We start from the raw sequence: 20,839 nt of genomic DNA on the forward strand, positions 1-20,839 counted from the left end.
AGCTCGGCCCTCCGCTCCCAGCGCGCGCTCTCCCCCACCCCCTCGCCGCCCGCTCTTTCCGGGCATGGCTCGTTCTGCACGTGAACGCGAGCGCGTCCTACCCGCCCCACTTCCATTTAGTTTGTTCCTGACCCACTCATTGCAATCCCTTCCCTTCCTCGTGATTCCCAATCCCCGGCGACGCCCGAGCTCCCTCAGCTCAGGCGCGCGGCCCGGCGGGCAGTGCGAGGCGCGAGGGGCCCGGTCACGAGGAGAGCGGTACCCGACGACCCGTAGCCCGCCTCCCGCCTCCCCACTCGCAGGTCCCCGGCGCGGCCGCCTCACGGCGAGGCCTCGCTCGCGCGCCCGTTGGCTGTAACAGCCCGGAGCTCGGGGCGCCGGGTTCGCGCCGGCGCGAGCACGCGCCCTGTGCGCTGGCTGGCCGGCGCGCACGCGCCCGAACGGGCGACGGGGCGGGGCGAGCGGCTCGAGCCGCGGTGAGGTCGGTGTGGATCGGCTGGCGCTTCGGCCCGCAGCCGCGGCTGCGATTGCCAGCCCGCCGCCCAGCCGAGGGGGGAAGCCGGGAGAGGGGCGGTGGGGGCGGGGCGGCGTCCGGCTCCGGCCGAGCTGGGGGAGGAGCGCGGCGGCGACGGCGGCTGCTCCAGAAGAGGAGGAAAAGGAGGCGGAGGAGCTCCTTTCCTTTTCCCAGACCCCGGAGCGTTCGGGACGTAGAGCCCGGAACTAGGGGGACGCGGCGACTGCGGGGGCCCGGGGTAAGTGAGGCTGAGGCGTTGGGTGGAGGCGTTGGTGGGGGATAAAGAGGGGCACAGAGGTGCGGGGAGCGGGCTTGAGGGAGGGCACGGGGGAGGGGGCAGTTGTTGGGGGTTGGGGTACGGAGAGGAGGAGGACGTGAGCCTTTTGGGACCTGGAGTACCCAGATGGTGAAAGGTTTCTGGGGTCAGTGGGGCGGGCCGAAGCACACGGGTCCGAGTTGGGGGGTTTCCAGAGGCATAGGCCGGGGAAACAATGGAGTGAGGGGGGACTCTGGTGTGAGCGTGTGTGGGGTATTGGATTTTAAGAAACAACGAGAGACTGAAAAGAATGAAAGAATGGGTTATTTAGGATGAGAAGTACAATGCATTGGGAATACCCTGGGGATGCGTAAGGTCATCTGCGTGGGTGTCCCAGGTTCTTAGGATTTGGGGCAAAGTGGGATTTGAAAATAAGGGCATTCTTGGAATGGAGGGGGGAAATGGGAACGGAAAATAAGGCAAAGAGGGGCAGAGAAATAAAATAGATGTGGTTTGGGCATGAATTATTGCAGAAGGTTAGATCCAGTTAGAGAGTATAGGGTAGGTGGACTAGAGTGGCATCTTTCTCGTAATTCACCCAGGATGATTGGGTTCTTTTAAAAGGTGAATGTTTCTCAAGCTTGTCCCTCTGCTAAAGAGTGCAAACTGCTCTTTTAATAATTTGGTTATAATTTATGTAGTCCATTTCATTGAAAAAGGGTGCCTATAGTATTTATTTCTCTTTTCAGCAGGTTACTGTATGTAATTTACCTGTGGTTAATGAAGCAGGAGAGGACAGATCACCAAAAACAGGCATCTTGCTTTGAGTTAGGTCAGTGGTAATGCAGAGTTTAGGGTCTTTGGGGGAAAACCAAGGGTTTGTTTTCATTTAGATCAAAAGGTGATGAATAGCCTTGATAAAATCGAAGTTATCTGTACTTTGTGAGAATTGCAGTTTCTCACTGAGTAATGTTCATGTACCATCTATTGGTTTTATGCTCGTGGGAGAGAGTTTGGGTTCTGCCTCAAGAGATTCTTGATGCTAATTTCAAATTGTTAGGCTGCCTTACACCTTCTAGTTTGAATTAAGGTGATTTGAAAATATTGTGGGACAGAACTTTTGGGGTTATGATCTTTACATTTCCTTGATACTTGGATTTCCAGACCAAATTTTGAATAGTGCTAGATACAAGATTCCTGGTTTGGAAATTGTAGTTACCATTATGTGTTCATAAACAGTGTATGTTAAGCTTTTTATTAAAAAAAAGCATTGTTTTGCTGACTCATCTAAGATTTCTGGGAAGTCGTCAGTTTATATTTCTCAGCTAGGTCTCAAATAGTAACATTAGGCTACTTTATAAAGGTCCAGAAATAATGATCTAAATTGTCACTTTTCTTATATGTCATAGAAACTGAACAAAGCAAGAAGTGAGTGCAGTGTCCTGGTTAGTGATAATGTGCCTTTTTATTGACCTCTTCCAGTGGGCGAGGCTAGATGCTAAGGTTGTTGTGTGTGCATTATCTCATTTAAATTAATCCTTCCAATTATTTCCTAGTTTATAATTTAGGAGGTTAAATAACTTACTAAGGTCACAGAGCTAGTAAATTCAGACCCAGCTCTGTGGGAAGCCTTCTTTAAATCTTCACTGCCTGATTGTTGTTCCTGCTCTCTCACTCCCAATCTTGGTTGTAGTACAAGCAGCGTGAATTGGTTGAAACTTGGGTCTGATATGATAATGTGATTTAGATGAAGGTTGGGTCAGTGGGCTACATCTGTAGAGTTTATTGAATGTTTATTGCTCCTGTGATTTAACGGCTTTTCTGAGGTCTTGATAATAGGGCTAAAACATCTTCTTGCTAAGGGTTTGTCCGGTGAACACAGTTAATTTTCTGTTTAGTCTAGTGTACTGCTGAAGTACTGTGCATACGTGGCACTCTTCCTTGTAGAAGTCAAGACAGCCAGTTGTAGAGCCAAAACCAATTAACTCTGGAAAACGATCAAAAACTGCTGAGTGCTCAAGTGCCCTCCAAGCACCTGTTGAGTCCACAGTTGGTACTGGCATTATCTCTAAATATAGACGGGATCCTCTTAGAAACCAGGAGTGAAACAACTTGAACTGCGAGAAACAGACGGGGCCTGAGGGAGGAGCCATAGGTAACTGGCCAAAACATCAGCATAGCCCTTGGAGGCTGATTCAGGAGTATCGAAGGGCTACAGACACTAATGAATGAATGACAGGAAGGGAGGGAATTTTTATTTGTTGAGCATTTATGTATTCTAGGCACTGAATTCAATGTGTTGTGTATGTATTACCTTATAAGATCTTCGAACAACCCTTACAAGGTAGTTGTAAGCATTATCCTCATTTTTCAGATGAGGCTCAGAAAGATTAAGTAACTTGTACAAAGACACTTTAATAAAGGCAATGAAAGAAGTTTATATATATATATATATATATATATATAAAATTTTTATTTTTATTACTACTCGCCGTTTCCCTTTGTAGAGCCACCATATTAAAGTTGGGAACTTAAAGGTACTCTTTAGGACCTGCTGTGCTGCTTGGTTAGAAGTAAAACTGATTATTTCAGTCTTACTGCTTCCGTTGGAGACTGGAAGGAAAAGCTTCTTTTTTTTTTTCCTGATTTAATTGTTGGGAAGGGAAGTCTATTCACTGTTTAGTAAATGACCTCCTGTAGAATATAATTCAGTGTCCTTAGATGCTTGGTATATGTCTGTTGCAACGTGAAAATGGCATGACCATCCCTCCAATTCTGAGGTCTTGACTTTCAGGTAAGTCATCTAGGCTCTGGAGGCTGACAGTGAAGCGTGCTTGTTACAAACTCCTACCACTTTTCTTGATATGTTTTTGCCGCAAAAGTTTGACCATCGTTCTTGCTTGGTTACTTAAAAAAAAATTGTGGTAAAATATACATAACGTAAAATTTACCATGTAAATAATTTTTAAGCGTACAGTTTAGTGGCATTAAGTATATTCACCTGCTGTGCATCCGTCACCACCATCCATCTCCAGAACATTTTTGTCTTCCCAAACTGAAACTCTGTACCTATTAAACAATAACTCTACATTCCTTTCTTCCTCCAACCCCTGCCAACCACCATTCCACTTTCTGTCTCTGTGAGTATGACTACTTCTAGGTACCTCTTATAAGTGAAATCATAGTATTTGTCCATTTGCATTGGGCTTATTTCACTTAGCACAGTGTCTTCAAGGTTCATTAGTGTTTTAGCCTGTGTCAGAATTTCATTCCTTTTTAGGACTGAATAATATTCCATGTATATGTACAGTACATTTTGTTTATCCATTATCCACCCATCTGCCAATGGACACTTGGATTGTTTCCACCTTTGGGCTATTGCAGTTACTGTTGCTGTGAATATTAGCTTACAAATATCTGTTTGAGTTCTTTCTTTCAGTTCTTTTGGGTATATACTCAGAAGTGGGATTTTTAGGTCATCTGGTAATTCCATGTTTGGTTTTTTGAGGAAGCTTGGTTACTTTTAAGTGGTCATTTTATTACGTGTTCACCTGAAGATAGCACTTGGCCTAATGTTTGAGGGATGATGTTTCCTCTACTTACTTTTTCTGTACTGTTTACAGGACACTTGTCCTGGAAATGATTCAGGAGGAAATGATTTACCCAGTTTTCATGGCTCTCTTTTTGCTTCTCCTTACTTATATTTATGTATCATGACATCTGGCAAGCACATTAAAATACATTTCAACTTAGCAATAAAAGTAGTTTTGAAAATCTTTTAGTTCAGCTGGTGAAGAAAATGAGAGTTTCTGTTCTAAAGTGTGAAATGTATTCAGTGTGGAAGGAACCATTTGTTATATACAGATCTTTCCAGTCATACCTGTGAATGTGGATAATCATCTTAACATTATCTGTGTGTGCGTTTGAAAAATGTGTCAATAGTGTAGAGCATTTTCAGTTCACTTTGCTGCCTTTGATTGAAAAACACTGTACTTTTTTCATTTAAAAAGGTTTCACATGTGTAAGCTGCTGGTTACTGCTTACCTTCTGTATCCCTTCTTCATTTATTGGAAAAAGTTCGAGTGTCTGCTGTATGCTTAAATATTTCAAGAAGGTAGCTATAATACAGGAAGTAAAATTAGCTGAAGTCATTTGTTTGACTTCATTTTTTTCTCCCTCTCTTCATATATATGCATGTGAGAGAGAGTTGTCACATAGTACCAAATGTAATAGATTGAAATAGCTGCAGACTAACAGTGAACTCTCTCTTAGGATGGGTGTAACTTCGCATTCCATTTTTTTCTAAATGTCGCAAGGAGGTTAATTATCCTCGCATCTTGCTTCTTGAGATTATTGGGTTACAAAGGGACTTCAGGCTCACATGCCATTTTCTGAGAGCCTCATAGTAGATAGTGAGCCCACATTATTATCTTGGAGGTGGTCTGTTGGTTCTGAAATATTTCTAAAGATGTAAAGTTTGTAAACATTTTGTCTTTAAGTTACTGGATGTTAAGGATTGGCCAGAGGCCAGCAGTTACTCTCCGTGTTCACATCTATCATGGTGGCTTGTAGGGGTGGGTTCCTGAAATATACATCATCTTCTACACGTTGCAGCCCCAGGCCCTTAAAACATTCTGCGGGATTTGAGGATATAATTGGCTTAAAGGCAACTTCTGGAGTCATTGTCCTATGACTAATTTGTGGTTAGGAGTTACACACGGGTTCTTACTAGTTCAAACCCTAAATAACAACCTTGGATTGCTGGTAAGAAGGAGAATTTTTACATTACTTAATTAGCAAAATGACATGATTACTAGTTGTGGAGAGTGTGTGTCCGTGTGTGTGTGTCCACACATGCACTCGTGGATGTTCTTTGGAATTGGCTAAAGAGTATTGGGCCTGAAGAGAAGGTTTGTGGTAAGGCCATTATATGATTGTAGATGAGTCATGATAGCTAAGTGAGGATGTCTTTTGTACCTGAAGATGCTGCCAATGATGTTACTTCCTATTGATCTGTATAGGACTAAAAAGACCAGTTTGTAAAACCTGTAGTCTTCTCTTGAGTACATGTGATCTGTCTAGTAGTAAATGATTTGCTGTTGTTTTAAGGCTACCATTACTTGTGGAGCAATACCTTTCTTTAAATTATCTGCTTGGTCTCTGATTACAACATGTCAATGTGATGAGCCCACTGCTGGCTCTTCCTGGTTGTCTTCTACTGTTACATTGATTGAAAATATCCATTAGTGTGTGGTGGAAGTGACTCTTCTGCTTAGTTGCGTTATCCTCTTACATCTTTACAGTAAATTGTCTTCATAGCCTGCCTGCATATCCTGCACAAGCCCTCTGTACAAGGATCTCATAAGAAGCTCCCTCACATTTCATGAAAACTGAAACTCATTTATAACTAACGTGGAATGACAGGAAGCTAAAGTACTGTACCTGAATGGTAGGTGGTACAGGATCACCACAGGCTTGAGTCAGCCATTTAGCTTAGATGCAGACTTGTTATATCTTACTAGTTAGTACACACTAGGTTTCTTGAGATGGTTATCTAGTTCCTTGTTGGGTTGACAATGCTTTAAACAAGGCTTAGTTGGGTAATCTTTTTCGTGTCTGTCACTACGCAAAGGTTGTATTTTATGTCGGTCTTTTCAAAGTTGATTTTTGACATTTGTCATTTGTCTGCCTGCCCCTAATGTTATGATGATCTTATAAGTTAGACTACAGGGTATTATTGTGTGATGTTATTGTAATTTGGGAACACAGGAAACAATGCAACAATGAGTACTAAATTTGTGTTTGTGCATCTAACCTGATGAAGTGGGAAAAGCTCCTGAAAAAGGAGGGATATTTCATACCTTCATCCTAATTACTTGTTACCTAAAATCTTAACAATTAAGAATAAGTAGAATTTGGGGCTGGTCTGGTGGTGCAGCGGTTAAGTGCACATGTTTCGCTTTGATGGCCCGGGCTTCGCTTGTTTGGATCCTGGGTGCGGACATGGCACCGCGTGGCGGCCTGTGCTGTGGTGGGCGTCCCACATGTAATGTGGAGGAAGATGGGCACGGATGTTGGCTCAGGGCCAGTCTTCCTCAGCAAAAAAAGAGGGAAATTGGCAGCAGTTAGCTCAGGGCTAATCTTCCTCAAAAAAAAAAAAAAAAAGTAGAATTATATTCAATTTTTTTTTTTTTAAGATTTTATTTTTCCTTTTTCTCCCCAAAGCCCCCTGGTACATAGTTGTATATATTTTTTTTAGTTGTAGGTCCTACTAGTTGTGGCATGTGGGATGCTGCCTCAGCATGGCTTGATGAGCAGTGCCATGTCTGCACCTGGGATCTGAACTGGCGAAATCCTGGGCCACTGAAGCAGAGCGTGCAAACTTAACCACTCGGCCATGGGGCTGGCCCCTATATTCAGTTTTTACATGATTATATGTGTTTTTTTTGAGGGAGATTAGCCCTGAGCTAACATCTGTTTCCAGTCCTCTTTTTGCTGAGGAAGAGTGGCTCTGAGCTAACATCTGTACCCATCTTCCTCTACTTTATATGTGGGACGCCTACTACAGCATGGCTTGGTAAGTGGTGTGTAGATTTGCACCCAGGATTCAAACTGGTGGATCCCAGGCTGTCAAAGCGGAGCTGCGAACTTAACTGCGACATCCCCGGGCTGGCCCCCATGATTACATTTTTGATTTGGTGGTAAAGCTGAGAACACAGGATCCTTTCACACTCTAGTGGCTAATCATTTCCATTGTGAAATAGCTCCAAGTATATTATTAAACTTCTTTTTTTTTTCTTTTGAAAGATTTTATTTTTTTCCTTTTTCTCCCCAAAGCCCCCTGGTATATAGTTGTATATTCTTCGTTGTGGGTCCTTCTAGTTGTGGCATGTGGGACACTGCCTCAGCGTGGTCTGATGAGCAGTGCCATGTCCGCGCCCAGGATTCGAACCAACAAAACACTGGGCCGCCTGCAGCGGAGCATGTGAACTTAACCACTCTGCCACAGGGCCAGCCCCTATTATTAAACTTCTTGATGCTTGAAATGTGGATCTAGTGAACAGTGTTAGTTATGATCAGGCTAATACTGACAGTATATTTATAATATTCCCATGTTGTACTATTTTTCTTCTAATTTCTGATTAAAATAAGGAAGGTATGTAACATTTTAGTTAAGAGCACAAAACTGTTAGTTGTATCACGTAGGAGTTGCTGCTAATAATAATAAGTTGGATTGTAGATAGTTGGGCATAAAATTAATTAATGGAGAGGGGGTTCTGAAGATTCTATGTTCTATCAGCATTAAAAGAAAAAAAGAAGAGCATAAATCTGGTCCACAAATCTGGCTTTGAATCTCTACTCCTTGACCTACTCCCTCTGTGGATTTGGTCAAGTCATTTAATTTCTCTGATACTGCGTTTCTGAATCTGCAAAATTGGTGCAGTAGTAATCCCCACCACAGAGTTGTCATGATCATTGAATTTTTTTTGAGGTGAAATTCACATAACATAAAATTAATGCTTTTAAAGTATACAGTTCCGTGGTATTTAGTACATTCGCAATGTTGTACAACCATCATGCTATCTAGTTCCAGAACTTCTCCATCACCCCCAAAGAGGACCCTTCGAATGGTAATGACCCATTAAGCAGTCACTCCTCATTATCCCCTCCCCCTATCTCTTGGTAACCACCAGTCTGCTTTCTGTCTCTATAGATTTACCTGTTCTGGATATTTCAAATAAATGGAATCATATAATACGTGGCCTTTTGTGTCTGGCTTCTTTTACTTAGTATAATGTTTTTGAGGTTCAGCCATGTTGTAGCATGTATCAGTACTTTATTCCTTTTTATAGCTGAATACTATTCCATTCTGTGGATATACCACATTTTATTTATCCATTTATGTGTTTATAGACAGTTGTGTCATTTCTGCCTTTTGCCTGTTGTGAGTAATGCTGCTGTGAACATTTATGGACTACTATTTGTGTGAATATCTGTTTCCATTCTTTTGGGTCTATACCTGAGAACAGAATTGCTGGGTTATGTAGTATTTCTATATTGAACTTTTTTTAAAGATTTTATTTTCCTTTTTCTCCCCAAAACCCCCTGGTACATAGTTGCGTATTTTTAGTTGTGGGTCCTTCTAGTTATGGCATGTGGGATGCTGCCTCAGCATGGCTTGATGAGCAGTGCCATGTCTGCGCCTAGGATCCGAACTTGTGAAACCCCGTGCCGCTGAAGTGGAGCGCGAGAACTTAAACTACTCGGCCACTGGTCTGGTCCCTATATTTAACTTTTTGAAGAACTGCCATACAGCAGCTGCAATATTTTACATTCCCACAGCAGTGTTTGAAGATTCCAGTTTCTCCACATGCCTGCCAACACTAGTTATTTTCCTTTTTTTTTGATTGAAGCCATCTTAGTAGGTGTGAAGTACTGTCTCATTGTGAATTTGATTTGTGACGTTGAGCATCTTTTCATGCACTTGTTGGTCATTTCCCTATCTTCTTTGGAGAAATGTCTATTTAAGTCCTTTGTCTATTTTTTTAAGTGAGTTGTCTTTTTGTTGAGTTAGGACCATTGGATTTTTTTTTTTTTTTTAAGATTTTATTTTTCCCTTTTCTCCCAAAGCCCCCTGCTACATAGTTGTATATTTTTTTTAGCTGTGGGTCCTTCCAGTTGTGGCATGTGGGATGCTGCCTTAGCATGGCTTGATGAGCGGCCATGTCCACGTTCAGGACTCGAACTGGTGAAACCCTGGCTGCCAAAGTGGAGCGCGCGAACTTAACCACTCGGCCATGGGGCTGGCCCCTTGACCATTGGATTTTAATGGCTAGAAAACACTTAGCTCAGTGAGTACACACAGTATGCACTCAATAAATATTAGTTAATAATATGGATATAATTATTTTTGCTACATGAGGCTAATTGAATTGGAAGGAAACTTTGCCTAGCTTTTCCAAATAGGGGTGAGAGGCCTATTATTTGTTGTTGTCAATAAAGATTTGACTATGTCGTTGATACTTTGCTTTTCATTGATGCCCCCAAATCAAGAAATTAGAAACAAATATGAAAAATCAGTTTATCTTTGGCAGAAATCAGTATATCATCGATGTTTAACCTATTCCTAAGAACTATAAAGCCATCCAGTTATAGCTCAGATTTAGATCTTCTTTCTTCATTCTACCCTGTTATGAGACATTTGTTATAAGTGCCACAATCAAAATTTTTTGAAAAGTGGGTCAGGGAAGCCTACTGTTTATATTTACTGGTATGTAGTTGATGTATTATCATTGTTTTTATCCTTGTTGCAGCTTGGCTATATGGGCTGGTCAAAGTAGATAGATGAGAATAGGAGGTCAAAGTAATTGTTAATTTAGAATCTTACTCTCTAGTCAAGATTGTACTGTCATGAACTGATGAATATATTCTGCCAGGTTTACAGGTAGGCATACTTCGTTCATTATGTCATGGTTTGGAGTGGGGCGCGGTAGCTTTAAGCAGAACATACAGAAAACCGTGTGCAAGTCTAAATTTGTTTTTTTTTCTTGGACGAGGTAGCAAAGGGAAGTGTATACTTTCAGGTACTGGTGATTATTCCAATCCCTGCTGAAGGCTCTCTCCGCCTGTACTCCCAATCTTTCTTCTACATGCTTCAGCTCTGAGTCCTTGTATCTTTTGTGACGCCTCTGTGCCTTACCCATTCTGTAAACTCTGCCTGGAATGCCTTCTAAGCCTGTTGGTGACTTGCCTTCCTGAAGTCTCTCAGGAAGACCAAAGATTCCTTTTGGGGTTTTAAATCTATTATATACTTTCATAATAGCACTTATCATAGTGTACTTTTTAAGATGTGCATTAAATTTTTTTTAAAGCAGTGCATGTACAATAAACAAAATTGAACTGTACAGAAGTGAATGGTGAAAACAGTTTCCCCAGTTCTATTGCCCAAAGGCAATCACTGATAGTACTTTATCTTATATATCCTTCCAGAGTTGTTCTATGCTGATACAAGAATTTTTATAGTGTATAACATGCTTATTTTTCTCCTTATTTTTTGTTGCAAAGTAATTTATAAATATCAAAAAATTCAAGCATTATAGAAATAGAATGAACAGTGAAAGTTTCCCTTTACCTTGATCCTTAACTCTTGTCCTTCCCAAGTAATGACTCTCGTCCTCAATGACGTTCCTTTCTCCAGAGGTAATCCTTTTATAAGCCTAGTGTGTACCCTTTCAGATTATTCCACTTACATTTACATGCTTAATTAAAAAATAATATTGTATGTATTGTCTTTATGGTGTTTTATATATAATTCTGTAACTTCCTTTTCTTAGTGTGTCTTGAAGATTTTTTTCATATCAGTATGTACAGATCCATTTTATCCTTTTAACCTCTGTGTGGTGGTCTTCATTCTATAATATACATATACTATTTTATTTAATGACTTCTCAGTTGAAATATATATATATATCAATTGTAGTTTCTAACAGTGCTTCAATGAACACTTTTTTATATGCTTCTTGTTGGACCTATGTGAGTGTTTCTTTAGGTTGCTAGAAGTGATTTTCTGGGTGAAAAGCTATATTCTAAAAATTTTGGTGAATACTGCCAAATAGCTTTTATAAAACAACTTTTTATTTTGAAATAATTTTAAATTTGCAGAAGAGTAAAGATAGTACAGAGAGCTCCTATATAGTCTTTCCCTACTTTTCTTAATGTTAACATCTTTCATAACCATAGTTTTTTAATCAAAATTAGGAAATTGATGTTGGTACAATAGTGTTAAACAATAGACCTTATTTGGATTTATCACTTTTCTGCTAATGTCCTTAAAAGTTCTAGGATCCAGGATCCCACATTGCAGTTGGCTGTCGTGTCTCTTTATTGCCCTCCAATCTGTGACAGTTTTTCAGTTTTTCCTTGTCTTTTTTACTACCTTGATACTTTTCAAGAGTACTAGTCAGGTATTTTGTAGAACATCCCTTAATATAGCTTTGTCTGATATTTTCTCATGAACAGACAGAGGTTATGGATTTTGGGGAAGAATACTACAGAGATGATATACCCTTCTCATTGCATCATATCAGCAGGTAGATGATATCAACATGTCTTAATACTGGTGATGTTAACCTTGATGGTTTGATTAAGGTGGTGTCTGCCAGGTTTCTTTACTGTGAAATATCTGCTTTTCTCTCCATACTCTCTTTGTTAAAAGTGAGTCACTAAGTCTAGCCCACACTCATGTGGAAAGGAATTAAGTTCCACCTCTTGGAGGGAGAAGTATCAAAGAATTTGGACACATGTTTAAATCTCCATAATAATAAATAAATATTTTAGGGAGACACCTGGAGGTTATGCCAAAAAACTGTTTCTCTTTAAAAGTTCCACCTGTTGAGAGTGATGTCAGCATCATGGCAGTGTGAGACAGTCCATTTGTCTCTCCTCTTTAGTCTGCAACTAGTAAAACATCCATAATTCGACAAAGGTTCCTCTGTTCAATATACCAGGATGCCAGAGAAATCCACATATCTGTATATCTGAAGGTGGGTGCATTGGAATACACAGAGGAGGGGGGAACAGGGGAACTGCAGAGGTGGTGCCTGCTATCCTGAACCCCTGGCTGCAGTGGCTGAGCCTGCAACTCCAAGGAACCTGGTAGCAGCAGTGGAGGTGGTGACACAACTCTGGTCTCCTGGCTGCAGCAGCACCTGTGGCCAGAGGGAACTGGGCAGTAGCAGTGGCAGGCCCTGGAGCCCTGGTTCCTCCAGCTGCAGCAGTGCCTATGACTTTGACCCCCCGCTGTGGCAGTGGTGCCCCTGATTCAGGTGCCCCTGGATGCAGCAGAGGTTCCCACCATCCTGGTTCCCCTAGTGGCGATGCCAGTGACTGCAGCAGTGTGTGCGTTAATAAGGCACCAGCAACCCCAGAGGCGCAAGCAGTGACTAGGAGGGCACCAGCAACACTTCTGACAGAGGTAGTAGAGGGTGAAAGTGGCAATTCTCAAATATAGCCAGAAGCAGCTCAGGTAGGAGGAACCAGAAACTTGTGCTATAGTGCCATGTAATGAAAAACAAAAGAAAGGCCTCTACTTACCAATCTGTTGAATTGTTAGAATCAAAGTAAACAAAGCTTTACCTAATAAGAAAAGTGTTCATTACTTCAAATGTGCTGGCAGAGGAACAACTCAGGAAACACCATGAAAAACCAGAGTAACACAGTATCGCAAAAAGAAAATAACAATTCTCCAGAAACTGAACTTAAAGTTACAGATGATTGTGAACTAACTGATAGAGAATGCAAAATAGCCGGCATGAAGAAACTCACTGAGCTACAAGAAAACTCAGAAAGGCAGTTCAGTAAGTTCAGGAATAAAATTAATGAACAGAAGGAATACTTTACCAAAAAGATTGAAATTCTAAAAAAGAACCAAACAGAAATTCTGGAGTTGAGGAACTCAATAAATGAGAGGAAGAATGCAGTAGAAAGCACTGGAAATAGAGCAGACCATATGGAAGAAAGAATGAGTGAGCTCAAAGATAGAAATCTAGAAATGGTTCAGGTAGAAGAGGAGAGAGAACTAAGATTTAAAAAAAAAAGAAAGAAAGAACTATGATAACTGTGTGACTGTTAGAAAAGGTAACAAAGAATGGGTATCCCAGAAGGAGAAGAGAGGGAGAAGGGAGCAGAGAGCTTATTTAAAGTAAAAATAGCTGAGAACTTCCTGAACCTGGGGAAGGAACTGCATGTACAAATCTACAAAGCTAATGTGACACCTAATTATCTCAATGCAAAAAGACCCTCTCCAGGGCCAGCCCTCTGGCATAGTGGTGAAAGTTCAGTGTGCTCTGCTTCGGGAGCCAGGGTTCATGGATTTGGATCCCTGGTGCGGACCTACACCACTCGTCAGCCATGCTATGGTAGTGACCCACATAGAAAGTGGAGGAAGATTGGCACATGTGTTAGCTTGGGGCTAATCTTCCTCAGCAAAAGAAAAAGGAAAAACACCCCAAAAAACAAAAACAAAAAGACCTCCAAGACACGTTATATTAAAACTGTCAAAAGTTGATAAAGAATTTTTTAACGAAGACAGTAACTTATAAAGAAAACCCCATTAGGCTATCAGCAGATTTCTCAGCAGAAACTACAGGTCAGGAGAGAGTGGAATGACATACTCAAAATATTGAAAGATTAAAACTGTCAGCCCAGAATACTCTACCTAGCAAAGTTATCCTTTGGATATGAAGGAGAAATAAAGGCTTTCCGAGACAAACAAAAGCTGAGAGAGTTCATTACCACTAGACCAACAAGAAATGTTGAAAGGAGCTTTTCTACCGGAAATAAAAAGATAGAAGGACAGGAAACTTTGAGTAAGGTGATAAATAGACAGGATCAGATGACTCTGTATCAGAATAGGTTGTTAAACACTTAGTTTTAGCATAAACGGAAAACATTAAAAATAACTTTGGCTACTGGGGCTGGCCCCGTGGCCGAGTGGTTAAGTTCGCGTACTCTGCTGCAGGCAGCCCAGTGTTTCGTTGGTTCGAATCCTGGGCGCGGACATGGCACTACTCATCAGACCACGCTGAGGCAGCGTCCCACATGCCACAACTAGAAGGACCCACAACAAAGAATATACAACTATGTACCGGGGGACTTTGGGGAGAAAAAGGAAAAAATAAAATCTTAAAAAAAAAAAAAAATAAATAACTTTGGCTACTTCAGTTTGGTAATGATCTCACAGCATAAAAAGGGATAATATGTGATGACAAAATCATAAAAAGGGAAGAGGAAAAGGATAAAACTTGTATAGGCAAATGAAGATAAGATGCTATCAGCAGAAAAAGAACTATTTTAATCTATGAGATGCTTTGTACAAACCTCATGATAGCCACAAAACAAAAATTGCGAACAGATATGAAACATAGAAAAAGAGGAAACTGAGAAATGTATGAGAAAGCCACCAAGCTGAAATGGCAGACAGAAACACAAGGAAAAAGAAACAATGGAGATACAGAACAACCAGAAAACAGGATAAAATGGCAGTATTAAGTCCTCATATATTAGTAATCACCCTAAATGGAAATGGATTGAATTCACCAATCAAAAGATACAGAGTGGCTGGATGGGTTAAAAAACAAGACCCAGCTAACTATATGCTGCCTCTAGGAGACTTAGCTCTAACGACAAACATAGGCTCGAAGTGAAGGGATGGAAGATGATGTTCAATTCAAATGGCAGCCAAAAGAAAGTGGCGTAGCCATACTTATATCAGACAAAATAGACTTCAAGCCAAAAACGGTGGTAAGGGAAAGATGGACATTATATAATAGTAAAGGGGATGATCAGTCAAGAAGACATAACATTTACTAATACAAATGCACCTAACATAGGAGCACTAAAATATATAAATCAATTATTAACGGATCTAAAGGAAGAAGTTGACAGCAACCCAATAATACTAGGGGACTGTAACATCCCACTTACATCATTGGAGAGATCAGACAGAAAGTCAACAAGGAAACATTGGCCTTAAATGCACCATTAGAGCAGCTGGACTTAATAGCTATATGCAGAACATTCCATCCAAAAGCAGCAGAATACTCATTCTTCTCAAGTGTACGTGGAACATTCTCAGGGATAGACCATACTTGCTCAATAAATTTAGGAAGATTCAAGTCATGTCAACATCTTTTTCAACCACAATGGTATGAAAATAGAAATCAAATACAAGAAGAAAGCTGGAAAAATCACAAATATGTGGAGACTAAATGACATGCTACTGAGCAACTACTGGGTTAATGAAGAAATCAAAAAAATACCTGAAGACAATTGAAAATGAAAATATGACATACCAAAATCTATGGGATTCAGCAAAAGCAGTACTAAGAGGGAAGTTTATACCAATACAAGCCTTCCTCAAGAAACAAGGAAAAATCTGAGCCAGCCTTGATGGCCTAGTGGTTGAAGTTCAGTGATTTCCCCTTTGGGGGCCTGGGTTTGGTTCCCAGGTGTGGAACCACACCACTTGTCTGTCAGTAGCCATGCTGTGGTGGCAGCTCACATAGAAGAACTAGAAGGACTTACAACTAGAATATACAACTATGTACTGGGGCTTTGGAGCAGAGGGAAAAAAAAGAGGGAGGTTGGCAACAGATTTTAGCTCAGGGCGAATCTTTCCCAGCAAGAAAAAAACAACAGGGGCTGGCCAGGTGGTGCAGCGGTTAAGATTGCACATTCTGCTTCTTGGCAGCCCAGGGTTTGCCGGTTCGGATCCTGATGCAGACATGGCACTGCTTGGCAAAAAGGCATCCTGTGGTAGGCGTCCCACGTATAAAGTAGAGGAAGATGGGCAAGGATGTTAGCTCAGGGCCAGTCTTCCTCAGCAAAAAGAGGAGGATTGGCAGCAGTTAGCTCAGGGCTAATCTTCCTCAAAAACAAAAAACGAAATAAAAAACAACAATAAGAAAAACACAGCTTTAAAAAAAAAGAAACAAGAAAAATCTCAAGCATTCTAACCTTATACCTAAAGGCAGTAGAAAAAGAAGAACAAATGAAGCCCAAAGTTAGTAGAAGAAGGAAATAAAAATCAGAGTGGAAACAAATGAAACAGACCCTAAAAGACAATAGAAAAAATTAATGAAACTAAAAGTTCTTTGAAAAGATAAAGAAAATTGACAAAACTTTAGCTAAACTAAGAAAAAAAGAAGGGTCAAATAAAATCAAATGAAAGAGAAGTTACAATGGATACCACGGAAATGCAAAGGATTATAGAAGGTTACTATGAACAGCTATACAGCAACATGTTGGACAACCTAGAAGAAATGGATAAATTCTTAGAATCATGCAATCTTCCAAGACTAAATCTTGAAGAAATAGAAAATCAGAATAGACCAATTACTAATGAGATTGAAACAGTAATCAAAAACCTTCCAAAAAACAAGAGTCTAGGACCAGATGCTTCACTGGTGAATTCCGCCAAACATTCAAAGAAGATTTAATACTTATCCTTCTCAAATTCTTCCAAAAAATTGGAGAGGAGAGAATGCTTCCTAACTCATTTTACAAGGCCAACATTAACCTGATACCAAAACCAGACAAGTACAACATGAAAAAAGAAAATTACAAGCCAATATATCTGATGAACATAGATGCAAAAATTCTCAGTAAAACATTAGCAAATCAAATACAATACATTAAAAGGACCATACACCACAGTCAAGTGGGATTCATTCCAGAGATGCAAGGATGGTTCAAAATCTGCAGATCAACATGATACACATTAACAAAATGAAGGATAAATGTCATATGATCATCTCAATAGATGTAGAAACAGCATTTGACAAGATTCAAGATACATTTAAGATAAAAAATCTCAATAAAATGGGTAAAGAAGGAAGGTACCTCAATATTATAAAGACCATATATGACAAACCCACAGCTAAGATCATACTCAACAGTGAAAAACTGAAAGCTGTCTCCTCAAGATCAGAAACACGACGAAGATGCTCACTCTTATTCAACATAATATTGGCAGTCCTAACTAGAGCAGTTAGGCAAGAAAAAGCAGAAGTAAAACTGTCACTATTTGTGGATGATCTGATCATATATAATGAAAACCCTAAAGACCCTCAAAAACTATTAGATAAATGAATAAGTAAAGTAATGGGGTACAAAATCAGTATACAAAAATCTGTTGTTTCTATATACTAACAACAAATTAACAGAAAGAGAAATTAAGAAAACAGTCCCATTTGTAGTTGCAAGAAAAGGAACAGAATACCCAGGAATAAATTTAACCTAAGAGGTGAAAGACCTATACACTGAAAACTAAAAGACATTGTTGAAAGAAATTGGAGAAGACACAAATAAATGGAAAGATATTCTTTGCTCATGGATTGGAAGAATTAACATTATTAAAATGTCCATATTAAAGCAATCTACAAATTCAGTGCAATTTATATCAAAATCCCAATGACATTTTTCACAGAAATAGACCACCAAAGTCCTAAAATTTGTATGGAACCACAAGAGACCCTGAATAGCCAAAGCAATCCTGAGAAAAAAGAACAAAGCTGAGAGATATCACACTCTGTGATTTCAAATTATACTACAAAGCTATAGTAGTCAGAACAGCATGGTTTTGGCAGAAACCAGACACAGAGATCAATGGACCAGAATTCAGAGTTCAGAAATAAACTCATACATATATGGACATATAATTTAAGATAAAGGAGCCAAGAATATACACTGGAGAAAAGAAAAACTTTCTTCAATAAACGGGGTTTGGAAAACTGAAGAGCCACATACCAAAGATTGAAACTAGATCACTATCCTACACCTTACACAAAAATTAACGCAAATTGGATTAATGACTTAAATATAAGACCTGAAACCATTAAAACTTCTAGAAGAAAACATAGGCAGTATACTCTTTGACATCAGTCTTAGCAGTATCTTTTTGGATGTATCTCCTCAGGCTAGGGAAACAAAAGTAAAAATAAACATATGGGACCACATGAAATTGAAAAGCTTCTGCACAGCAAAGGAAACCAGCAACAAAATGAAAAGACATCCTACCGAATGGATTGCAAGTCATATATCCAATAAGGGGTTAATATCCAAAATATGTAAAGAACTCATACAACTCAACATGTTGAAAAACAATTCAATTAAAAAAAGAGCAAAGGATCTGAATAGACATTTTTCCAAAGAAGACATACACATGGCCAACAGACACATGCAAAGACGTTCAATATCACTAATTACTAAGGAAATGCAAATTAAACCACAATGAGATATCATTTCATGCCCAGTATAATGGCTATTATCAACAAGACAAGAAATAACAAGTGTTGGAGAGGATGTGGAGGAAAGGGAATACTCATACACTAATGGTGGGAATGTAAATTGGTGCAGCCACTATGGAAAACAGTATGGAGAGTCCTCAAAAATTTAAGAATAGAACTACCATATGATCCAGGTATATCACTTTGGAGTATTTATCCAAAGAATTTGGAAACACTAATTCCAAAAGACATAGGCACCCCAGTGTTCATTGCAGCATTATTTACAATAGCCAAGATATGGAAACAACCTAAGTACCCATTGATGGATGAATAGATGAAGAAGATGTGGTAGATATATGCAATGGAATACTACTCAGCCATAAAAAAGACAAAATCTTGCCATTTGCAACAGCATGGATGGACCTTGTGGGTGTTAATGCTAAGTGAAATAAGTCAGATGGAGAGAGACAAATACTGTATGATTTTACTCATATGCAAAATATAAAAAAAGTGAACAAACAAAGCAAAACAAAAACAAACACATAGATACAGAGAACAGACTGGTGGTTAGCAGAGGGGAAGGGAGGTGGGGGAGGGCAAAATGGATAAAGGGGGTCAATTTATGCTGATGGATGGAAACTTGATTTTGGTAATGAGCATGCTGTAGTGTTATAAACCACTGTTAGCTCAAAAAAAGTTTCAGGGCTGGCCCGGTGGCATAGTGGTTAAGTTTGTGTGTGCCACTTTGGTGGCCTGGGGTTTGTGGGTTCAGATCATGGACATGGATCTATACACTGCTCGTCAAGCCGTGCTGTGGCAACACCCCACATACAAAGTGGAGGAAGCTTGGCACAGATGTTAGCTCAGGGACAATCTTCCTCACCAAAAAAAAGTTTCACCTGTTAATTTTACCATTCATCAGTGGATCTTGCTTGCAATAGTTATTACTGTGGAATTCTAATGATAACTTTTTATTTCTCTCATTATTTCTACATTTATTAATTAGGAATTTTCTGTGAAGAGACTTGTACTTTGTTCCCTATTTCTTTATTTAATAATTTATTTACATCATTATGGATTCATGGATATTTAGTTTATTCTTTGGATTATAACATTATTTACTTTGTTGCTCACTAAATTACTTAAAAAAAAAAAAGTATGAGTTTACACTCCTACCAGTAGTTGTAGATAAAGAACTTATACACTTACAACATTGGATATTATCTGATAAATTAAAGCACTTTTATTTCTCCTGATTAAATATGAGGTTGAGTATGTTTTATATGTTTATTGACTGTATTTCTTTGTGAATTGTCTTTTTATATACTTTGCCTATTTTTAAATTGATTTTTTTTGTTATATAGAAGGTTTTTACGCTCTGGACGTTAAGCCTCTGTTGAATATAATTTTTCTTTCTTTTGGGAAGGAAATGTTTTCCTTCTTTCTTTTTTAAATTACAAAAATAATGTGCTGATTGTGAAACGTGAGAAGTGAGAGCCTCCTCACCCTCTCTCAGTCTCATTCCCCACGCGGAAAACTCTTCCTACCCCACGGGCTAACAGTTCTGTATTTTTCCTTCCAGAACTTTTTCTTTATGGGTGGAGAAACATACGTGTATGTGTTGTGTGTTCATGCAAGTCTGTATGCATATATAAAAGCATACATTTTTGGGGCTGGCCAGGTGGTGCAGCGGTTAAGTGCACATGTTCCGCTTGGGCAGCCCGGGTTTGCCAGTTTGGATCCCGGCTGCGGACATGGCGCGCTTGGCATGCCATGCTGTGGCAGGCGTCCCATATATAAAGTAGAGGAAGGTGGGCACGGATGTTAGCCCAGGGCCAGTCTTCCTCAGCAAAAAGAGGAGGATTGGTGGGGCTGGCCCCGTGGCCGAGTGGTTAAGTTCGCGCACTTCGCTGCAGGCGGCCCAGTGTTTCATTGGTTCGAATCCTGGGCGCGGACATGGCACTGCTCATCAGACCACGCTGAGGCGGCGTCCCACATGCCACAGCTAGAAGGACCTACAACGAAGAATATACAACTATGTACCGGGGGGCTTTGGGGAGAAAAAGGAAAAAATAAAATCTTTAAAAAAAAAAAGGAGGATTGGTGGCAGGGCTAATCTTCCTCAAAAAAAAAAAAAAAGCATACATTTTTGACAATTGGATCATAGAATGTTTAGTTTTCAGTTTTGCTTTTATCATAAATTTGACAAATCATGGAATCCTAGCGTGTTGTAAACGTATATTTCAATGTCTTTCTCTCACTAGATTATAAGCTTCTTTGTAT

The 20,839-nt window shown here is 39.9% G+C and overlaps 1 protein-coding gene across 1 annotated transcript in view; it reads left to right on the forward strand.

Annotated features, from left to right (window-relative positions):
- Positions 1-473: 473 nt before the first annotated feature.
- SPATS2 (spermatogenesis associated serine rich 2) overlaps positions 474-20,839 on the forward strand; it is a 133,817-nt gene continuing 113,451 nt past the window's right edge. Inside the window, 1 exon segment of the mRNA XM_070621213.1 lies at positions 474-752. The gene's annotated coding sequence lies outside the window, so the exon portion shown is untranslated.

Source organism: Equus przewalskii, chromosome 5 (assembly GCF_037783145.1).
Source record: "Equus przewalskii isolate Varuska chromosome 5, EquPr2, whole genome shotgun sequence".
Lineage (NCBI taxonomy): Eukaryota > Metazoa > Chordata > Mammalia > Perissodactyla > Equidae > Equus > Equus przewalskii.